Below are 24,428 nucleotides of genomic sequence, written 5' to 3'. Positions count from 1 at the left end.
ATCCTCTAGTCTCAGCCTCCTAAATTGCTGGGATTACCGGCATGTGCCACCAATGTTGGGTAATACTATTTTGGGGGGGTGGGAGTACTGGGGATTGAACTCAGGTGGACTCAACCACTGAGCCCTATCCCCAGCCATATTTTGTATTTTATTTAGAGACAGGATCTCACTGAATTGCTGAGGCTGGCTTTGAACTTGTGATCCTCCTGCCTCAGCTTCCTGATCTATTGGGATTACAGGCACATGCCACCACTCGGGTTGGTAATTTGTTTTTGACACATCAGTGTGAAGACCTCAGAATCATCATATTTCCAACACAGAAAGGCTCTTTGGGTCTCACGCTTTCTCCTGAACCACATTCCTGAATAGAAAATTTCACTGCATTTATTTCTTACTTGGGGGTCATTTCCCACAAAGAACAGTTGTCATTTTTCTCCTGGAAAAGTAGAAAGGAGTCAAACCAGTAAAGGTTCCTGAGAAGTGGCACTCTGCCAGGCTCTCTCCAGCTGAGGGATCTTCCCCCCAGCAGCCTCCTGGTGGAGGAGTGCTCAAAACAACGAATTTCATCCTCCCCCAAATGGAAAAACTCAAGGAATTCACATTGAAATGACCTTCAGGTATACTTGCTCACAAGCTATACAGATGTGGAAATGTTTAACTCATTTGGAATTACTTTAAGTTCAAAGTCTATCTGCATCTCCATTAAGGGATATGTATAATTTTGCTTTCAATTTTTTGAACATTACACCCATATGCTGGAAACCAAGGCAACGATTGCAACCAGTGGCAAATGTAAAAAGACAAGCCAGATTAATTTCTTCATTTATTCATATGATAACCGTATTCTGAGCACATAGTTATGTGTTGGTGTCAGGTTAAGCATTAGATAATAAAAACATATGCTTTGACTTGTAAAGATCTACATCATGGAATATAAAGTTAAAAAAAAAAAAAGCTCACAGCGTATTTTACAAGTACACATATGCTATCATATATTTGTATAAATGTTGTTGGGATTCACTGTGCACCAAATATTATTCAAAAGCACTCATATATGATGATTGGATTTAATCCTCACATTTATGAGGTATTAATATTCTCCCCATTTTGTAAAAGAGAATGTAGACTTAGGGAGGGTAAATCACATAGTCAAGGTCATGCACGTGACCTGAACCTTCAGAGTTGGAATTGACTCTGATTACAGAATATGCTTTTCCAAAAATGTGTCCACATGTAAGACAGTACATTGAGACTGTTGAAAGAAGTTGTCTGTGCTGTTTAGAATTATGGCAAGAGGGGTTGGGGATGTGGCTCAAGCGGTAGCGTGCTCGCCTGGCATGCGTGCGGCCCGGGTTTGATCCTCAGCACCACATACAAACAAAGATGTTGTGTCCGCCGAAAACTAAAAAAATAAATTAATTAAAAAAAAATTATGGCAAGATGCAGAGATTATATTCTGTATTTTCCATGTTTTTGAATGCATTTAGAGTATATTTGTCAAGTTCCAAAAAAATTGAGAATTTGATTATGCAGCATTTAATTTATAGAATACTCTGGGTAGAATTATCACCTGCATAATATGTATAATTCCAACCTAGGAATATGGCAGATATTTCCACATATATTCAAGTTATTCTGCCCTGCCCCTAAATTGTCATGGTTTAAAATTGTTTTAATGCACAGATCGCACACATTTCTTCTTAAGTTAATTGTAGATATTTCATAGTTTTGTTGCTGCTTCAAAATGGATCCCCTAACCCATTTCCTCTCCTAATTGGAAATTGCTATGGTATGCCAAGGTAATTGATTTGAGGTATTAATTTTCTACTCAGGCATTGAAGTGAACCACTTTTGTTTTTTTTAGGTGAAATTCTTATAGCACAAAATTAACCACTTTAAAATGAACAGTTCTTTGTGAATTTAGTTCAGGCAAAATGTTGTACAACCACCATCTCTGTCTAGTTCTAAAACATTTAATCACCCTAAAATAAAACTCCATGCTCACGAAGCTATTATTCTATACAAATCATTGTATTTTTCTAAAGTGATGTTTTAGAAATGGGGCTATGTAACCCATGCATGTCATTGTGTCATGTGGCATTGGAGGTGGTTGTGATGATGCTATGATGCGGCAAGCTATAGATTTCCTTGTCTCCTACATTGTCCCATGCCCATCTCTACTTTTCTCTCATAATCTTGTATTGTTGTTGGAGAAACAAGTTTTTTGCCCTGTAAGTTTCCTGCTTTTTGCTGATTTCATATCTGTGTTGTTATTTAACCTGTTCCTCTATTTCTATGTTTCTTTTAAATCGAATCTTGGATGTTAGCTTGAAGTCAGATCCATTCCAGAGATTTTTGTTTCTTCTGATTGTTTTTATTTTGCAAACAGGTTTGCATGCCTGTAATCCCAGCTTGGGAGGCTAAGGCAGGAGGATGGGAAGTTCAAAGCCAGCCTCAGCAATTTAGCAAGGCCTAAGCAACTCAAGTACCTGTCTCAAAATAAAAACAATTAAAAGGGTTAGGGATGTGGCTCAGTGGTTAAGTGCCTGTGGGTTCAAGTCCTGGTACCACAATAAATAAATAAGTAAATACTGGGAAACCCCATAAATGAGGGATTTTCCAATATGGAGCCTCACTCAGATTGTAATTAGCCCTTCCCATTTCCAAGAGAAAGCTGAGGGTTTGCCCCACCTGCTTCCTGGGATACTTGCCCCTTTTCCCTTTGGGATGAACTCCTAATAATCCTGGGGGCTTAAAAAAAAAAAAAAGCCCTGGATGTATGTTTTAGTCTGAGGCAGGGGAATGAAATGACTCTAGGGTTTCTGCAAATCTTAGACACATCACTACCCTACCCTCAGCTTACTTGGAATAAACAGTTCAAACAATTCACACCAAAATGACCCTGAGCCCTCTTTTGGCCTGTCACAAGCCTGGGTCTTGCTGCCAAGGATAATTGGTGCTTCCGCACGGCTGGAGCAGAGCTACGTGCTGCCAGGGCTGGCCAAGAAGCCTGGGGGCTTCGAGGAGGCAGAGGCGTGGTGGGGGGGGGGCATGCAGGCCTGGAATATCGTTTGGTTTGCCATGGTCAACACTCAGGGACCAACATTTGCATAAGATCTGCATATTATTCATATAAACTAAAATTTATTCTTAAATTTCCCACATTAAAAAATTATATTTAGGGCTGGGGATGTGGCTCAAGCGGTAGTGCGCTCGCCTGGCGTGCGTGCGGCCCGGGTTCGATCCTCAGCACCACGTACAAACAAAGATGTTGTGTCCGCCGAGAACTAAAAAATAAATATTAAAAAATTCTCTCTCTCCCACTCTCTCTTTTAAAAAAATTATATTTAATGATACAAGAAACGCATGAAAATCTGCCCAGTCTTTTTTTTTTCTTAATATTTTTCCAGTTGTAGATGGACACAATACCTCTATTTTATTTGTTTATTTTTATGTGCCGGGGATCAAACCCAGTGCCTCAAACGTGCTAGGCAAGCGCTCTGCCACTGAGCCACAACCCTGGCCCCTGCCTAGTCTTTTTGCTGCTATTGTAAATCTGCTTTTTTTTTTTTTTCCTCATTTTCTATTTGTCTGTCTCCAGGTCCAAGGTTGTTTCATGTGTGTGCGTGCATGCATGTGTGCATGTGTGTGTGTGTGTGTGTGTTGATGTTGATTTGGTTGCCATGCTGCATGCCCTGTGTGAATTTAAGTTGAAATTTCTGAAAAGCTGAATGTGGTAACTAAATTAAGTATTCAACAATTTGCCAAAGTCGTGAGTAAATATGAATATGGAGAGCAACATTTTGTCATAGAAAATAGAATCTCACCAAGGTTTAAAGCTGAATCAAGCACCAGGAAGCTGCCATATGGGCAAAGTAGTCACAAAAATGTGGAACTTGAACCCAGGATTAGATGTATACAAACAGATCTCAGGCATATATGGCAACTCATTTTCATATGTTATAGGTAGGGCCTGGCCTATACCTTTGATCATGATTTTAAATGAAACTGGTTAATAATTATTCCATTTTGTAGGAGTGTGCTTGTCAGAGATGTTGGCAGATCAACACTGCCCCTGCTCTCACTTTGTCTCTTTCTGTTTAAATTTCAAAAAGTGAAAAAATTTGAGACATATACAAAAACAGAAAAAAGTTCATTAAAATTGATGAACCCCCACTCAACTTCAACAGCCATTGATAACCAACTTTGTTTCATCTCCACCTCATCTACTTTCCCTTTCCCCTTATTTTCAAGTAAACTTAAGTCATTATATTATTTCATGTATAATTATTCTCTTATGGATCTCTAAAAGTTAAGGACTAACAAAAATAACCCAGTACCACTTTCACATCTAAATAACTTAACTACACCTTAATTATCAGTGCACACACTTCCCTGATTGTCTTATAATTTTTTCAGGTTTGGCCAGGCACGATGGTACATGCCTATAATCCCAGCAGCTCAGGAGGATGAGGCAGGAGGATCAAAAGTTCAAAGCCAGGCTCAGCAACTCAACGAGGCCCTAAGCAACTCAGCTAAAATATGTCTCAACTAAAATATTAAAAAGGGCTGGGGATGTGGCTTGGTGGTTAAGCACCCTGGATTCAATCCTTGGTTAAAAAAAAAATGTTCTGGTTTGTTTGAAACAGGTTACAGAAGCCCATACATTGTAATTGGTTGATATGGTTTTTATTTTCTATTAATCTGTAGGTACCATATCCATCTCTATTTTTCTCTCATAATCTTATATTGTTGTTGGAGAAACTAGTTCTTTTCTCTGTAAGTTTCCTACTATTCGATGATTTCATATCTGTGTTTTTTTTAATTTGCTTTTATTTTTAAAATACATGACAGTGCAATGCATCACAATTCTTATTACACATATGGAACATAATTTTTCATATCTCTGTATATAAAGTATGTTCACAATTTATGTCTTCATACATGTACTTTGGATAATGATGTCCATCACATTCCACCATCATGTGTTGTTGTTTAACTTGTTCCTCTATTCCCATGTTTCTTTTAAATGGGGTCTTGGATGTTAGCTTGAAGTCAGATCCATTCCAGAGATTTTTGTTTCTCCTGGCTATTTTTGGTTTTGCAAGATTATCTTTTTTTTTTTTTTTTTTTTGGTACTAGGGATTGAACTCAGGGGCACTCAACCACTAAGCCACATCCCCAACCCTATCTTGTATTTCATTTAGAGACAGGGTCTTACTGAGTTGCTTAGCTCCTCGCCGTTGCTGAAGCTGGTTTTGAACTTGTGATCCTGCTGCCTCAACTTCCTGAACTGCTGGGATTACAGGTGTACACCACCTCACCCAGCTATTTTGCTGTTCTTTCTAGCTGAATAAAACTCCATTGTGTATATTTATCACATTTTCTTTATCCTTTCATATGTTGGTGGACAACCAGACTGGTTTCATAACTTGGCTATTGTGAATTGCCCTGCTATGAACATTGATATGCATATATCCCTGCAGTGTGATGATTTTAGGTTTTTTGAACAAATACCAAGGAGTGGAATATCTGGGTCATACAGTGGTTCCATTCCTGGTCTTTTGAGGAAACTCCATGCTGATTTTCATAGTGGCTGTACCAATTTGCACTCCCATCACCAATGTGTAAGTGTACATTTTCCCTCATATTCTTGCCAGCATTTATTACTTTTATTTCTTATGATTACCATTTTAACTGGAGTGAGATAAAATCTCAGTATAGTTTTGATTTGTAGTTCCCTGATTGCTAAGGATGTTGAACACTTTTTTCATATAGTTATTAGCCATTTGTAATTCTTCTTTTGAGAAATATCTGTTTTATTTATTTGCTCATTTATCAATTGAGATATTATTTTTTTGGTGTTAAGTTTTTTGAGTTCTTTATATATTTGGATGTTAATCCCCTGTTAGAAGAGTAGCTGGTAAGATTTTCTCCTATTCTTTAGACTCTGTTTTCACAGTCTTGTTTTTACTCCTTAATTGTTTCCTTTGCTGAAAATGGGTAATGATTTTAAAAGGTGTTATGATTTATCCTTCCATTAAAAACATGTAAATAGGGCTGGGGATGTGGCTCAAGCTGTAGCGCGATCACCTGGCATGCGTGCAGCCCCGGTTCGATTCTCAGCACTACATACAAAGATGTTGTGTCCGCCGGAAACTAAAAAAAAAAAAAAAAGTAAATATATATATTTACATCCTACTCTTTTCTGAAAGCATAGTAAGCATTCCTCAATCCTCTTTTTTCTCCATTTACACCACATTCTAGAGATCACTACATCTTATATAGATATTTTGATCCCTTTTTATAGCTGTATTTACCATGTGGATATCACATGGTTTATACAAGCAGTCCCTTATTGATGCATGTTCCTTCCTCTCATTTCTTGTCATTATAAGCAGTGTTGCAAACAAACGATTTGTGCATGTCTTTTCATATTTTTGCCAGCCCATCTTTGAGATAAATTTCTGGGTGGATTATTGATGAGTTAAATGGTTAAGTGGCTTTTTATTAAATATTGCCCTCTTTCCCTCCATAGGGACTGCACCATTTTTATTTTCCACTAGTATTTGATGTCAATGCTCATTTCCCCACAGCTTCACCAACAGAATAGGTTGTGTGGCAGAATAGAATTTTCAAAGGTGGCTGCAACAATATCCCCCATCCCATAAATTCTTTTCTAGAACCCACTTTTTCATGAAGATGTGAAGTCTCTCTTTCTCTTGAAACTGGGTAGGCCTTTTAATTTCCTTGACCAAGAGAGCAGGGTGGAAGTGATGCTACATGACTTCTGAGACTGAGTCATAAAAATGCCATGAACTTCTGCCTTGTTCTCTTGGGAAGCTGTCCTTGGAACCCGGTTACCATTCTCACAGGAAACCCACGCAACCCATGGAAAGGTCCACGTAGAGCGTAATCAAGGTCTCTGACCTGCTTCCTCAGCAAGCATCACTTGCTAGCCATGTGAGTGAGCCATCTTAAAAGTGGATTCTTTAGCTCCCAGGGGAACAGTCATACCTGAGGCCACATACAGTAGAGAAGAGCCATCAGCCTGCAGAACCCTGACAAATCAATAATTGTTGCTGTAAGCCACTGAATCTAGGGGTTATTTGTTACACAGCAAATAAATAACGGATGTAGATGTTACACTTTGGCTTCTTCCCACAATGACAGGTGAGAAGTGTTATCCCTGTGTGCTGTCAACTTGCATTTCTCATTTTGAGCAGGGCTGTACATGTTTTCAAGTGGTGAGGAGCCATTTGCTTTTCTTTTTATATTTTGTTTATACTTCTAGCCTATTTTTCTATCTTGCTGTTGGCATTTTTTATTTTTAAAAGATCTTTACATTTTAGAAATTTTTTAACCCATCATGATATCAATTTGAAATGTTTTTCTCAGTTTATCATTTTTCTTTTCACTTTGCTTATTCTTTTATATATATTCTCCATTTTCCCCATTCTGTGATAGTGGTATTATTAATAGTTTTTCATTTAAAAATTCTTAACCATCCAAGACAAAGATTCAGAGATTTGAATCTGTTTTTTTTTCTTTTCATTTTTTTAAATTTGTTCTAATTAGTTATCTATGACAGCAGAATGCATTTTGATTCATTGTACACAAATGGAGCACAACTTTTCATTTCTCTGGTTGTACATGATGTAGAGTCACGCCACATGTGCAGTCATACATGTGCCTAAGGTAATGATGCTCATCTCATACCCCCATCTTTTCTACCCCTCCCCCCGTACCCTCTCCTCTTCACTCCCTCCCCTTTGCCCAATCAAAATTTCTCCATTCTCCCCCCGCCCATTATGGATCAGCATCCACTTATCAGAGAGAACATTTGGCCTTTGTTTTTTGGGGACTGGCTTCCTTCACTTACTATGATATTCTCCAGCTCCATTCATTTACCCACAAATGCCATAATTTTATTCTTTTTTAATGCTGAATAATATTCCATTGTGTATATGTACCACAGTTTTTTTTTTATCCATTCATGTGTTGAAGGGTATCTAGGTTGGTTCCAGAGTTTAGCTATTGTGAATTGAGCTGCTATGAACATTGATGTGGCTGTGTTGCTATAGTATGCTGATTTTTTTTTTTTTTTTTTAAATATTTATTTCTTTTAGTTATTGGCGGACACAACATCTTTGTTTGTATGTGGTGCTGAGGATCGAACCCGGGCCGCACGCACGCCAGGTGAGCGCACTACCGCTTGAGCCACATCCCCAGCCCCTAGTATGCTGATTTTAAGTCCTTTGGGTATAGACCAAGGAGTGGGATAGCTGGGTCAAATGGTGGTTCCATTCCAAGTTTTCTAAGGAATTTCCATACTGCTTTCCATAGTGGTTGCACCAATCTGCAGTGTCATCAGCAGTATATGAGTGTACCTTTTTCTCCACATTATTGCCAGCACTTGTTATTGCTTGTATTCTTGATAATTGACATTCTGACTGGAGATGAAATCTTAGAGTAGTTTTGATTTGCATTTTAACATTTTTTCATATATTTCATATATTGATCAGCACCCAAATAGACATGTAGACCAATGGTACAGAATAGGAGACACAAAGACAAACCCACATAAATACAGTTGTCTCACACTAGACAAAGGCACCATAAACATGCATTGGAGAAAAGATAGCCTTTTCAACAAATGGTGCTGAGAAAACTAGAAATCCATATGCAGCAAAATGAAATTAAACTACTCTTTTCACCATGCACAAAACTCAACTCAAAGTGGATCAAGGACCCAGGAATTAGATTAGAGACCTTGCACCAAACAGAAGAAGAAGTAGGCCCAGGTCTTCATCATGTTGGATTAGGTCCTGAATTCCTTAACCAGATTCCTAAAGTTCAAGATATAGAATCAAGAATTAATAAATGGCATGGTTTCAAACTAAAAAGCTTCTTCTTAGCAAAGGAAACAATCAGTAATGTGAAGAGAGTGCCCAGAGAGTGGGATAACATCTTTACTACATGCACATAGGTAGAGCACTGATCTCCATGATATAATAAAGGACTCAAAAAAATAAATAACTAAAATAATAAATGGGCTAAGGAAGTGAACAGACACTTTTTAGAAGAAGATATACAATTGGTCAACAAATATATGAATCTCTTATTTTTTGTGTCTATTGCACGTTTTTATATTGCTTTGTTAGACAATCTAAAAATCTTTTAACAGGTAAGTTGTGAATATTTATACTACTGACATGGTAAGTCTGTTTGGCTCAGCTCTGCTTTATTATGATATATGTAATTTATCTCTATTATATGATTACATAACTTTTACTATGTAGACTTTTTCATTCTCTTATATACATCTTTTTTTATTTAGGAAGCTTTTTTGTCCTAAAAGTTATCTTTATATTCATACTTTCATATAATTCCCCTAGTCCCTGATTCTCTCTCTTTTTGGAAGTGGCCGGTTATTTTTGGTGTCATAATATGATTAATATTTAAATTAGGTAGTAACTTCTCTTCCTTGTCTTTTCCTTTTCCACCTGCATTAGAAGTAATACTCTCGGGCTGGGGATGTGGCTCAAGCGGTAGCGTGCTCGCCTGGCATGCGTGCGGCCCGGATTCGATCCTCAGCACCACATACAAACAAAGATGTTGTGTACGCCAAAAACTAAAAAATAAATATTAAAAAAAAAGTAATACTCTCTTACACTCAGATCTACTTAGAAGGCAATCAGCAAGCTTATTCTTTTTATCTACACTCCATTTTTCCTCTTGTGTGATAATTGTATTATTTACATTGCCAGAGCATATGGTCATCAAAAGCTATCCTACCTCACAAACATCATTTGGTCATAAGTTTACAGATATTTTTAATATCTACTGCCAGTGCTTATGTAACTTTCCAGTTATTTTGAAACTAATTTTCTAGTGGATTCTTTTGGAAACAATTACAGCAAACATAATCCTAAATTCTTGTATTTAAGTTTTTCAGTGGTTGGGCTGGGAATGTGGCTCAAGCGGTAGCGCGCTCCTCTGGCATGCTTTCGGCCCAGGTTCGATCCTCAGCACCACATACAAACAAAGATGTTGTGTCTGCCGAAAACTAAAAAATAAATATTAAAATTCTCTCTCTCTCTTTAAAAAAAAAAAAGTTTTTCAGTGGTATAGTGCTTGTCTGGTTTGCTGGTGGCCTTTCTACTTGAAGGTCAGTTTGGCTGGATATAAAATCCATAGCTCATAGTTCTTTTCTTGATTATCTTAAATATATTATTCTGTTGTGTTTTGGCATAAAACAACATTGCTGTCAAAAAGTCTGGTGACAATCTCATTTTCTTTCCCTTAAAAGGGATTTGGGCCTGGTGCAGTGGCTAATTTGTTGGTTCCAGATAGTTTTCTTTATAACATTTTTCTAGCAAACAACAAAGAAATGGATGAATGAATATATTAAGCAATGATCACTAATGGCTGACAATATCACACACACAAAAGAAATAAACAGGTATAAGATAGTCTTGCAAAACAAAAACAACCAAGAGAAACAAAAATCTGTGGAATGAATCTGACTTCAAATAACATCCAAGATTCAATTTAAAAGAAACACACGGGGAGCCAGGTGTGGTGGCTCACTTCTTTAATTCCAGCAGCTTGGGAGGCTGAAGCAGAAGGATCCATGAACTCAAAGCCAGCCTCAGCCACTTAATGAGACCCTGTCTCAAAAGAAAACATAAAATGGGCTGGGGATGTGGCTAAGTGGTTAAGTGCCCCTGGGTTTAATCCCTGGTATTTAACAAAAAAAAAAGTGATATTTGGCCTTTTTGCTTGGATATTCAAACTATCACTTTTTGTTGATATATATATATATATATATATATATATATATATATATATATATATATATAAACATAGATATCTCTCTATATATATCTCTCTCTATATATCTCTCTATATATATATTCCCATTCCTCCCCCAAGTGAACTGAGGAATTTTGGAGAGGGGGCTGAGTGGAGAGCTTCTAAGCTCTAGAGCTCCCTCTTCTGTTCTTTTTACAGAGTGACAAAAAATATGTATGGTCTGTATTTTCTGGGACTTGTTTTCTCTGCTCCATTCCCCTACTTTTCTATCCTTTGCTCCTGTTATCGACTCTTGCTCTATTTGGATACAATTTCCAGCATTTTCTCTTCAGGGATTTTTCTGGGAAGGAGCTTAGGCTTGTCAGTTCTGAGAGTTTATAGAGCCCAGGCTGCTCCAGCACTGCATGGTGCTCCCCTCAATCGGACCCATGAATTGGAGGCTGCAGAAGCCCCTGTTCAGTTTCAACTATTCTTCTTCGATTGCCTTGCTGAATTTTCCAGTGAATTCTGGAGTGCTCCTTCCTTTTGTTCCTGCTGAAACCTGTGCCCGGTAAGTCTTGTGCTACTGAAGCTTTGTTCCCATGCACATGTACTTATTGGCTTATGGGGATACTTTGTCACCTACTATTGTAATATTGTCTCTGGGCCCTTCCTTTGGTCACCTCTGTTGTTCCATCTATGTTTAAGGAAGGTTAGGGAGAGCAAAAACTATCCATCATCTTCCTGTATCCAGTCTCTCATCCCTACCTTTTAATAATAAATTTTACTTGTTAAGACCGATTTATAGGAAAATTGCAAAGATGGTGCATCGAGTTCCTGTCTATTTGGTATCCAGGTTTCTCTACTGTTCACAAAATACATTGGTATGTACATTTGGTATAATTGTTAGAAGAAAAACTTAGAGGAAATTAAATCCAACAGAGGTTATTTGAACAAAGAATCATTCTTGATGGCAGCACTCAGAAGCAGAAAGGGTTCAGAGAATTCTGCCCTGAAATGTGGGCAGGCTCATTTTCAACAGAAGATGTAGGTGAGGCTTGATTGGTTGCAGCCCACGTTTGCCTAATTTAGACTTGGTCTTATTAGTTGGGCAGCCCCTGATTGACTGAAGCTCTGCTGCTCTGACTGGCTGCCACCCAGCTAGTTGTTACAAAAAATATATTCTTCAGTCAGGCTTTCTGTTTGCTTACTCAGGCTGCAGATTGTTATGTAGGATCAAGTGTTCTCAGGCAGCCTCAGGCCAAATTTAGCTTAATTTAAAATTACTAATGAACCAATATTGATACATTATACTTAACTTTATTGGGGTTTCTTAGTTGTCACCTAATGCTCTTTTCTGTTCCAGGATGCCAGCCAGATTTTATATTCCAGTTAGTCATTGTGTCTTCTTAGGCTTCTTGGCTTTGACAGTTCCTCAGACTTTCCTTGATTTTGATGACCTTGAGTTTAGAGGAGTACTATTCAGGTGTTTTGTAGAATGTTCCTCAATTGGGATTTGTCTGATTTTTTTTAAAAAAAATATTTTTAGTTGTAAAGGACACAATACTTTTGTTTTATTTATATATTTTTATGTGGTGCTGAGGATCAAACCCAGTGCCTGACATGTGCTAAGCAAGTGCTCCACCACTGAGCCACAAGCCCAGCCCCGGTCTGATCTTTTTCTCATCATTTGATAGAGGCTGTGGTTTACGATGTAAAGGGCCATTCTCATCACATTTAATCAAGGGTAAATATTGGGTTTTGTTTTTAAATAATTTTTAGTTGTAGAGGGACACACAACATCTATGTTTTATTTATTTATTCTTATGCAGTGCTGAGGATCAAACCCAGAGCCTCACTTGTGCTAGGCGAGCGCTCCACTACTGAACCAGAGCCCCAGCCCTAGGGTAGATATTGTTAACATGACTTATCACTGTTGATGTTGAACTTGATTGATCACCTGGCAAGTGTAGCATTTGTCAGGTTTCTTAACTAACTGTTTAGCCTCCTCCTTTCCATACAGTCCTCTTTGGAAGGAGTCACACTGTATAGCCTACATCTAAGGAGTGAAAGTTATGTTCTACCTTTTTTTTTTTGAACCCAGGAGCCCTTAACCACTGAGTCTCATCCCCAGCTCTTTTAGTTTTTACTTTGAATCAGGGTTTTACTAAGTTGTTTGGGACCTTACTAAGTTGCTGAAGCTGGCCTCTAACTTGTGATCCTCCTGCCTCAGCCTCCTGAGCAGCTGGGATTACAGACTGTGCCATTGCACCTGACATGCTCCACTGCACTTGACATGCTCCACTTTCCTGAGGACAGAATATTTACATAAATTATTTGATATTCTCTTGCATGGGAGATCTGTCTCTTCTTTCTTATTTATCTCATCACTTATCAAGATAGAGTCCTGGATATTTATTTTCTTCTGGGTTAATCCAGTACTACTTTATTTTGTTGATCAAATTGTTCCAGATGGGGACATTGGGAGCTCATTTAGTTGGTTCCTGTGTTCCTTTGGTATACTGCACCACTGTGTGTCTGTGTCTGTGTGAACAGCTCTCCTTAACCTTGTAGCACCATAAGATGCTTCAGCCTCATCATTTCTATTTCCTGCCTGAGTCTTAGAATCAGCCATTTCCCAAAGATCCCTGGTTCCTTCTGCTGGAGAATGGTATTAGAAACCAAGAGCTGGATGCGAGGTGGACTCTCCCTCTCTTTTTACCCAGATGATGACCTAGTTTTCTGGGTCTCCCCACTCTCTCAGGGTACCATTTCCTGTTTCTCTTCCTGCCTGGATCCCATAGCCAAGCATTTTCGTTTCCTTCTCGCCAGCGCCCTCCACTCTGCCATCCTTGACCACGCCGTGCACTTGCCCACCAGTTCACAATCTTGGATCACCTTGACTTTTTTCCTGCCCAGAGGTTGCCAGGTACTGAGAGGCCTGTTGAGCTCTCAATATGGCTTGGCAAACATCCTTCTCTGGACAGCTGATCTGCGCCACCGCCTTATGCTCACTGACTTCCCATGCTCTCAGCAAGAGCCAAGGCCTCCCACTTCACCAAGAAATTAGAGACTAGGAGGAACTCAGTCCCTAAATTTCTCTCCCTCCAATTCCACACTTAGCACTTGTACCCACGTCCCTTTCCTCGTTTTCTCCCTTCCTGTCTTTCTCTCTCATCTCTGAGAGCTTCTTTTTTTCCTGCCTTTCCTTCAGGCCAATCTCCTCATGAGCTCCAATCACCCTGGGAAAGGTTTCTGTCTCCTCTGATCTTCTCTAGAACTCTGTTCCATCAGTTGTCTGGTTTTGCATGTCCTCAAATTCCTCTTCATCACTGCTGCTTTTTCTCCACCGATGAACCACGTAAGTTTCTCATCCTAAACACAAGCACAAGTCCAAACCTTTGACGTGACCAGGTTGTTAGATTTTCCCTTCTTTTCTCACACATTTGGCAATGCCTCCTTTCCTTTTTTGCCCATAATCGTGTTTCTGCCACTTTATACCAAAATTCTTCCCTCAAAAAATCACCAAATCCCGTGGTCTCTTTGTCACCACTGTCCTATTTGATCTCTCTCAGGACACCATTTCCCCTTATGTTCTCTCCTCCCCTCTTGGCATTTTCCTCCCTCCCTGGGCTTCAGGGATGAAGGTTCCACTCTGGACTCTGCTTTTCCCTCTCCCACCGTTTTGTCTTGGCTCCTTTCCATCAGGGCTGCCAGGTTTAAACCAAGGGGTGGTCCCATCCCTGGCTGGGCACTGGAATCACCTGTGGGGCTTTAAGAACAGGCTGGACCCAGGTCCATTCCTAGATCATACCCTCCATATATGCTATCCAGGTATCTCTGTTTATCAAAGCTCCGAGGAAGCTCTGGGAAGCAGAGGTGAAGACACTGACCTCTATATTAAGGATTCCCCAGGGGACCTCTCCACTCAGGCCTCTCTTCTGAGCTCCAAATGAACATTTCCATCTACTCACCAGAAGCTGCATAGGAAGCTCAGATCAACAGGTCAGAAATGGAATCACCGTCTGCCTCTCAGGGAGACAGAACACTCACCCTCAGCTTCAACTCCCCATTTTTTCCCACTTGCATATGGGTTTGGTGAGGACAGCTGCTATCTCAAACGCTTCTCCTCCTCCCCATCCCTACCACTTCTTTAGTTCTGCTTCTCACCCTGTGGCATCTGAACAGCACCATTGGGTTCCTAATTGTTCTGATGCTTTCCAGCTTCTCCCACTCCTTTCATCCAAGCTTCTTTGATTTTCTTTCTAGAATGTAAATCTTGTAACTTCTTCCCTTGTGAAAATCCTAGGGTGGCCATCCAACACCTTCCTGGCTGTGCTTCTCAAATGGGTTCTTCAGGCCTGTTACTGGAACCACCCGCAATGCCTATTAAAATGCATGTTCCTAGGTCACACACCTGTAATTCCAGCAGTTCGGGAGGCTGAAGCAGGAGCATCACAAGCTCGAGGTCAGCCTCAGCAACTTAGCAAGGCCCTCAGCAAGGAAGCAAGACCCTGCCTCAAAAAAAGAAAGAGGGCTGGGGTGTGGCTCAGTGGTGAGGTGCCCCTAGTGCCCCCCGCCCCCCCCCCAAAAGAAGTCGGGGTTTGGGGGCAGAGTTAGAATCAGGCCCAGGTCTGTCTTTCCTTGGGGTCTGTACTCCTAACTGCTGTGCCATAGTGCCTTGAGGGACTGGTGATCCAGTTAGCAAGGCCCTGTACAGCCTCTTATTTCTCGGGCCAGCACTGGCCCCTCCCTCTGGAGCCCTCTCACCACGGGGTCACACATCCCCTTTCATCCTCCACTTCAAATGGAGGATGCCTACTTTTCCTCCCTGTCCAGAGGCCAGGCCATTTCCCCCTTGCCCACCTCCTCCCACCAGGGCTGCAAAGGGGCCTAGTGATGAATGGGACGGGAAAGCGGAAGGAAGAGCGGGAGGGGAGGGAGGGGAGGGAGGGGGAGGAGGGGGCAGAAGCCAGGCTCAGTGGGATGGAGGGCGAGCAGAGGGCCAGAGCCACAAACCTTAATTTAATCACAGGGCCCCATGCTCAATTTAACAGACACAAGGGCTCAGAATGGGGTCCCTGTGTGGCGGTGGGGCAATCAGCCCGCTGCAGTTCCTGGGAAAGCATTAATTGCGGATGACAATGTGTAAACAGTGGGGAAGAATGGAGTGTGCAGGTGTGAGCTGCTGGGGCCAACCCCGGGGCTGTTTTCACACAAGTGAGCCAGGGAGGGCTCCTCCACTCCAGAACAGGATTAGAGGCAGCAATTGGGGAACTGTCAAGGGTGTCGGAGCTTGGCTAGAGCAAGTGACCAGGAGGGCAGCCTGGGAGAGGAGGAGGGACTGGCAGGGTAGCAGGTTGGGGAGTGAACTGGTGTGTGTGTGTGTGTGTGTGTGTGTGTGTGTGTGTGGTGAGCTGCCCACATCTGGCTTAACCCCCTGCCAAGCCAATGGCTCTCTAAAACACAAGGCTGGATTTTTAATGACACTGGGTTGTCAGGGCCCTTGCAGCACAGGGCAGAGTGTGGGCCTTCCATCCGCATAGGCAAAGCAGGCCAGCTGTCAGGGAAACTGCAGGCAGCTCCCAGAAGCCTTGTCTTCTCCTCTTCTCCCAGATGTGCTTGGGGAAGGCTAGGCCCAGGGAGGCCCCTGGGCCAGCATGCTCTCCTGAACCGGCACAGAGGCCTGATTGGGGTGGATGAGATGTCAGGGCAGGATAGTGGTGGAATTGGAGGGACGTTGAGAGACAAATTCAGAAATATCTGGATATTGGAACGTTCCACCTGAACATCTCAAAGCTCCTTTCCAAAGCAGTTTCTGATTAGCAAATGTAGAGACAGAGGTCCAGGATGTGTAGGATTGGGTGAGTTCCCAGCCTGGCCATAGCTGGCTCCTGGAATAATCCACTTAAAACAAGCCCCACTAGACTCTGGAATATAATGTAGTATAATATGAAATGATATGATGTGACATAGATCATTATTATTACTGTGGATGCTGTTAACTGAGCTCTGGTCAACAAGGCATTTATGAAAAGCCCTGGGTCTACCTCATGTGCAGCTCCCTATGCTTCTCTTGTCTTCTAGAAGTTTTGTTGTAACTCTCTGGGGGCAAAGGCAATGCCTTCATTTCTCTTCTTCTTCCCATGACTCTAGAACAAATTGGCCCTCAGGAATCCCAGGGTCCAGGCTTTATGGTGCACTGTGTGTGTGTGTGTCCGCTTTGGGCAGCTGATTGTCATTGGATTTCAGAAAGACAACTCTGGCCACTGTACAATGGCTCCGGGGTGGAGGAACTTGAGGAGATGTAACAAATGAGATGAGGAGTGAGGGGAGTCTGACCCGGGCCGGCTTGTGCTGGGGAGATGAGTTCTCAGGTCTCAGGGCCGGATGGCCATGGGGCATGGAAGCCTCAAGTTCCAAGGACTAGATAGTGGCAGCTGTTCCTGTTCCTGTTCCTGGCAGGAAACTTAGAATGAGGAGCAGCCCCCCAGGAGAAGATAGCAAGTGGAATTTGGAATGATTTTCTTTCTGAAGATTACTAAGAACTCAAGGTCGTTATGGTAAACTGAGGGCCAAGAAGAGACAGATAGGATTTCCTAAAAGGGTTGCAATGCTGGGTCCCCATGTCTACTTTCAGCCAAGGGCAGGGTGTGCTCCTGCTAGGTGAGGCCACGCTCATTCTGAACACCTGCCAGGGCCCAGCCCTGGGCTAGGGAGAAGGCAGGACTACCTGGTAGTACAAATGGCAACAGACTCAGAAGAGGAAAAGCTCAAGTTGGCTCTAAAATATCTCATGCAAAACACTCAGATGTCAACTGGACTCACTACCTTGAATTTGTGTTTTCTTCAGGTAGCCTATCAGTCCCTCCCCTGGTCTTTTATCTTAAATTTTTAAAGAGTGATTACTATATCCCCCCACCCCCCACAAGGTCCTGGCACTTAACGTGAGGTTAAAAACTTAAATAACTTTCCTATCAAAGGACGGTCAATGGTAACTGGATATTGAATACTCTGTTTTTGGGGGTCATTTTCCTATTTTTAAAAATTTTTATTTTTTAATATTTACTTTTTAGTTATAGGTGGACACAACATCTTTATTTTATTTTTATGTGGTGTTGCGGATCGAACCCAGTGCCTCACACATGCTATGCAAGCCTCTGAGCCACAACCCCAGCCCCCCTATTTTATTTTTTAATTATACTTTCTAGTATAGTGATTCTGGGTCCAGAGCCTGGGGTCAGATCCCAACTCAACCACTTGCCAGTGTGTGCCGTTGGGCAGATGTCCTTAAGCTTTCTAGGCCTCAGTTTATCACCTGCAGAATGGGGCCAATAACATGAAGAGCACGGCACTATGTGAAGATCAGATGAGTTCAGGCATGTACTTGCTTAGTAGCTAGCACAGGTCCATATTACAGGACAACTGGGGGTTTCCCAATCTTCCCTGCTTCAGTCTTAGGGTTCTTCTTGGGAAGCCCTCTGGGTTTTCTGTTCTGTTAGTCCTGTACAGGATGTTGGATCCGTTTCTTGATCCTTAAGGATGAAATCCTTCAAAGAGATAAGGATGGTCTATGCCAAGATTTGGATCTTGAATATCCCCCCAAAGGAAAGGCCCATGTGTTAAAGGCTTGGTCCTTGGCCTGTAACTCTGGGATAGAGTGCTTGCCTAGGACGGGTAAGGCACTGGGTTTGTTCCCTGGCACCACATAAAAATAAACAAATAAAATAGAGGTGTTGTGTCCATCTACAACTAAAACAGTATTAAAAAATAAAAGGGCTCAGTTGGTAGAGTGCTTGCCTCACATGCAAAAGGAAAGCCCTGGGTTCAATCCCTAGCACTGCGGAAAAACAAAACAAAACAAAACAAAACAAAAAACTCAGGTAAAGCCCAGCAGGAGGCCTTAGATCCATGGGGCATACCCTCAAAGGAAGGGCATTTTGGGATTCTGCCCTTTCCACTGTTTACTTCCCATCCATCACGAGGTAAGCAGCTTCCTCTACTCTTGCTTCCAATGCAATGAACTGCCTCACCACAGGCCCAAAAGCAATGAACAGGGACAAACAAACCATGGACTGAAACCTCCGAAGCTATGAGCTAAAATAAATCTTTCCTCTCCAAGTGTTTTGTTATAGTCATGGAAAGCTGACTAACACATTCTGACAACTCATTGTTCCTACTCTTCCATCTGAGATGCTTGTACTTGGACCATGTGTCCTCAACATTGGCATTTCTTAAATCAGTTAACAAAAAACTGATGGACAGATATAGAGTAGCTAATTATTTTGGCTAGTAGAAATAATAAAGAACCATCCTTATATCTCATAGACACATAAGCACCAAAAATGTTGAAGGGGTACAGGACATTGATTATTTTGACCACTAAAATATCATTCACCTGCTTCAAGTAATTGCCCCCAATTTTTTGACGTGTCCTTCTCTCTCCCCAAGTCATCCCCTGATTCAGAGCTAAAGCAAGTGACAGGTGTAAGTCAATCATGGCTGCTTGTTCCTCTGTCCCCAGAAATTGGGCATGTGGCTCAACCAGAAGCAACGAGGCACAAAGAGCATTTCTGGGGTTCTGAGAGAGAAGTGGTTGTTTCTTCCCTCTATTCTTATTATATGGAGCCCAAGACCTCATGGAGAAAGGCAGAGTTAAAAGATGAAGATAGCTGGGTGCGGTGGCGCATGCCTGTAATCCCAGAGGCTCGGGAGGCTGAGGCAGGAGGACCACAAGTTCAAAGCCAGCTTAGCAACTTAGCAAGGCCCTAAGCAATTTAGTGAGACCCTGTCTCTAAATAAAAAAATAAAAATGGCTGGGATGTGGCTCAGTGATTAAGCGCCTCTGGGTTCAGTCTCTAGTACAAAAATAAATAAATAAATAAATAAAGATGAAGACAGTATTTGAGCTCTAAGTCCAACCACACCTGAAGTTCCTGTTTTTTATTTTAAAATACCCTTAAAATTTTTTTTAGTTGTAGACACAATACCTTCATTTTATTTATTTACCTTTATGTGATGCTGAGGATTGAACCTAGTGTTTCACATGTGCTAGGCAAGCGCTGTACCACTGAGTCACAAACCCAGCCCATAAAAATACCCTTTTTATTTTAGAATAGTTTTAGGTTTACAGAAACGCTGAAAATGTTAACAGAGTGTTCTCATATATTCTACATCCAGTTTCTCTTATTAACATCTTACATTAGTATGATACATTTGTGACTTAATGAAGTCAATTAATGAATTTGTCAATTAATGAAGTGATATTAGTATACTATTATTAAACAAAGTCCATATTTTATTCATGATTTTTCTTAGTTTTTCCCCTAATGCCCTTTTTCTGTTCCAAGATCCCATCCAGGACACACATTACATTTAGTCATCATGTTTCTTTGGGTTCCTTTTGGTTGTGACAGTTTCTCAAACTTTCCTTGTTTTTGGCAACATTGGCAGTTTTAATGAGTACTGGGATTTTGTAGAATACCCTTCAATTGGGATTTATATTTTTTCCCCTCATAATTAGATGGTCTATATGGAGGAAGACCACGAAATAAGGTGTTACTCTCATCTCATAATATCACACCATACTGTCTAGGGAAAATGCTATCAGAATGACCTATCCCTGTTGACATTGACCTTGAGCACCCGGCTAAGGTAAGGTTCATGAAGTTTCTCCTATGTAATGTGACTCCTTTATGGCCCCTTCCTTACTGTACTTTTTGGAAGAAAATCAGCATGTACATCCTGTTCTTAGTCAGTGGGAATCATATTTTTTTCCCTTAAATTATTTGCTATGCTTCTGAGTGATAGGTTTTTTTTTTCCTATACTGATTCATTCAGTTGTTTATGTAAGTATAAACTCCTGGATTTTTTTTTTAAATACTTGGGGTTATTTTCCAATACTACTTTATTTTGTTGCTCAAATTGTTCCAGTTTTGAGCACCAGGAGGTCTTTCAGTTGGCTCCTATGTCCTTTTGACATACCCCCATCTAGTGATCATCTGGATTTTCCAGTTGACATGAGCTATCGAATCCTTTCTAGTCTAAGTCAGTTTAGATCAAGGTTGTTACTTGTAACCAAAAGATCCTTAAAGGAAGAAAAGTCTTTAGATGGCATTATTTGTTGCAAATTTCAAGTTGTCCACATTTTTCTTATGTCAATACAGCTAAATGACAATTTTACACTGGAAAGCACACATCCTCCCCCAGGCTGTGGTGACCACTTTGTTGCGCTCTACAATAAGTAGCAGGAGGCTGGGGACATTATAGGTGTGTGTGGTTCAACTTCAAACCTTCTGATCTTAGCAGGTCACTTAATTTCTGGGCTATAGAAGAGGTGCTGGGATTGAAGGAGATTAGGAGATATCACATTATTGTGTTGTGATCTGGAGGCCTAGTCTATGCCCTGATCTGTTGAACTGACTTCTGGAGAGTGTAACAGAGCTCCCAAATTAGGGTTGCCAGATAAAATATATTACACTCAGTTAACCTAGAATTTCATATAAGTAATGAAGAATTTTTAGTATGTCTCAAATACTGCATGGGAGTATACTTATACTGAACATTATTAATTGTTTATCTGAAATTCAGAGGAATTTATATTTTTATTTACTAAATCTAGAAATCCTAACTCAAATACTCTCCCCTTTTTAGGTTTCTTAGGGCATACACTCCAGGGAAAATGACTCTGCAACTTCAGCTTCATGAATAGGGGAACCTGAGTCCCATGCTGTCCAGGAAGAGCAGGACTTTGTGGTCAAACTCTCATGAGGTCAATTCTCTGCTCTACCAATTCCGGCAAGTTGCTTAACCATTTGACTCAGTTTTTGTACTTGGTTGTGCAATGAGTTGATAGTTCACAGATGCCATTATTACACTTTGCAGGGTCTGACACCTAGTGGCATACTCCGTCAATGGTGGCTGCTACTGACAGCACTCTTATCTGGACAGATGTACAGGAAGTCCCGAGAAGGCAAGAGAAAGGGGATCACAGCAAGGCTTCCTCACCCCCAACCCTGTCCCCTTCTTGAGTAGGTCGGAATGCCAAATTCCAGAAGCAGAGGCTGGAGAGTATACGGGGTGTGAAGCAATCTATGAGGATCCCTCTGGGGCCTGGGCTCTTTATTGGAGCTCAGCATCTCAGCCAGTGTCTATTTTCTGAGGGGCTGAGGTTGAAGGGAGGACCCTGTGCTGATAATGGCTTGGAAGGGGTTAGTCCTGGAAGATGAAAAAGAAAACAAGTTTTTAATCCTTTTAAAAAATTTTTGGTAACAGGGAGCCACATGCCCAGACTTTTTTTTTTTTTTTGGTATTGGGGATTTAACCCAGGACACTCTACTACTGAGTGACATCCTCAGCCCTTTTTTTAAATTTTGAATCAATGTCTCCCAAGTTGCTGAGGCTAGTTTTGAACTTTTGATCCTCCTGCCTCAGCCTCCCAAGTCGCTGAGATTATAGGTTAGTGCCACCGCCTGCTTCACCTTATTCTTTACAAGCTGGTCAGACAGGCACACAAAATGACAGCTACATTTACTGAGCCCTTAGTATGTACTGGGCAGTTTTATGTACTTTTTTTACATTTTACTTCATTTAATCCTCACAAATCCCCAGGTTATAGGCAAAGAAACTGAGGCACAGAGGGACTAGGAAATTTGTCCACCATCTACAGTTAACAAATGGGATAGCCAGACATTAGTGTCCTAGTCACACCCTCAGGACTTCAAACTATTTCATTTAGTTTTCTCAACAATCCTCTGAGGCCAGTGTGATTGTATCTTCTTTGTGTAGCTGAGGACTCTGAGGTTTATACAATTTGCCCAAGGCCATAATTCACAGGGGCCTTGATTCACTTGTGAATTTCCAGCTTGCAGGTGCCTGGAGGTGTCAGGCAGGGGAGGGGGAGGCCAAAGATGACCTTTCACCTCCGTGGCAGCCCTAGGAAGAAGTAGAAGCGCCTGCTTTATGCCTTTGATTTATAAGGGGGGCAGGGGTTCAGACCCAGCTGTCAACTTGGAAGCCACTTGAGGATTCTATTTAAAAAATTGCCTTGTACTTATAATAGTGGAGGGAAAACAACCACCACCACCCAAGCAAACAGGAAAACAACCTCAAAGTCCAAAAATGGGGGAACAAGTTAAATCAATTATGGTATAAGCCCAAGATGGTGTATTTTGCAGCTGTTTAAAAATACCACATTTTCAAAGACTATTAGCATAAGAAAATGCCTCCAGATATAAATAAAAGCAGGAGATAGAACTATAAACACAATGTGATCCCAATAAACAATGATAATGTTGTGTATGACTTTTTATACATAAGAAGAGATTAGGAGAAAATACTCGGGGACATTAAAGACAATTTTAAGTTTTCTTAATTATTCTGTTATGCACTTGCCACATGTTTTACAAATCAATTCTTGAACTCACAGACCAGTTAAGGCATCAAAGTGGCATCCCACGGTGGCGTTTTAAACATGGGGAAACTGAGGCTGAGGTCTAGGAAGGTGGATGGGGATGGCTGGGAAGCCAGATGTGTTATCCAGCTGATCCCGGGCCCTGGCTACGACGTGTGGCCCTGCTCAGGGTCGGGGGTGGCCGGATGCCTGGCCTTGCACACACACGAGGGGGTGAGAGCGGGTGACCGCGGAGGCGAGGTCCGTGAGCGCCCTCCCCCCAGGGCACAGCTGGACCAAAGCGAGGGTGGGGGGAAGGGAAGGAGCCAAGGTGCGGTGGGGGCTGGGTGGAAGCGAAGATTGGGGAACCTTTCAAAAATGGAAACCAGATGAGCCGTTCAAAGGGGAGCAAATTCTCCACGGCGCGCTCCTTTGTTGCGAGCGTGTGAGGCGGCGGCAGCTGCGCGCCTCGCCCCCAGCCCACGGCCCGATGGGGCGGACACGGATAACTGCATTAGATGCACTCAGCTCTTTTCAATAAAACGCCCTTGTTGGAGGCACAATAGGGGGAACGGGGCAGCCACCCCAGGCCGGGCCGGGGGCGCCCTGCCTTCCCCCGGAGAGCGCAGAGCACATTCGCTTTCCAGGGCTCAGCTAATTGACGTTGGGCCGCGGCGCTGCGCGGTTCCAAAGGAAAGTCGGACTCCCCAAGTCCACTGCCACCGGAAATGAGGCCGCCCCGGTCGGCGGGGGCGGGGGCGGGAAGGCAGCCGGCGACCGCAGTGCAGCTGGCCGCAGGGCCCTGCAGAAGGCTGTCCTCAGTTGCTTTGGCTCGGGATAGGAGATAAGGTGTTCCAGAGGCTTCTCCCAAAGAGCCCCAGCCCTCTAATTTCTGAGTAAGAAATGCACCAGTGAAGGAGGCAAGCGACATCCGCTGTGTAAAAGGCAATTTCAGGACTGGGACACTTCATTCCTGATGACCCAAATGCCATATTCTTTTAGTGATTCTAATAAAGGTGGCTGGAACATTCTTCAAGTTAAACAAAAAAGAAAAGCAAAGAATATTTCATAAGCCCTTGTATTGAGGCAGCTTTAAGTAAGGTCCCCACCCCGCCCCCCCCTCGGTTTCACAGATGTGAAAAAGTGGAGAAGTTACTGGCTTGGTGATATTGATTGCATAGCTAGGAAGTGGTAGAGAGCTGGAATTTGAACCCAGGTATGTGTGACTTTAAATCAGGAT

At 41.9% G+C, this 24,428-nt stretch overlaps 1 long non-coding RNA gene across 2 annotated transcripts in view; it reads left to right on the top strand.

The window, feature by feature from the left end:
- LOC124104146 (uncharacterized) overlaps positions 1–23,190 on the top strand; it is a 44,971-nt gene extending 21,781 nt beyond the window's left edge. For both annotated transcript variants that reach the window (XR_006855366.2, XR_009228350.1), the window contains exon 5: positions 21,451–23,190. This is a non-coding gene — a long non-coding RNA (uncharacterized LOC124104146). The remainder of the gene's footprint in view (positions 1–21,450) is intronic.
- Positions 23,191–24,428: the final 1,238 nt, after the last annotated feature.

Source organism: Marmota monax, unplaced genomic scaffold (assembly GCF_021218885.2).
Source record: "Marmota monax isolate L192 unplaced genomic scaffold, Marmota_monax_Labrador192_F-V1.1 WCK01_AAM20220418_F8-fsc00001, whole genome shotgun sequence".
Lineage (NCBI taxonomy): Eukaryota > Metazoa > Chordata > Mammalia > Rodentia > Sciuridae > Marmota > Marmota monax.
This window is presented reverse-complemented; position numbering and strand designations above follow the sequence as displayed.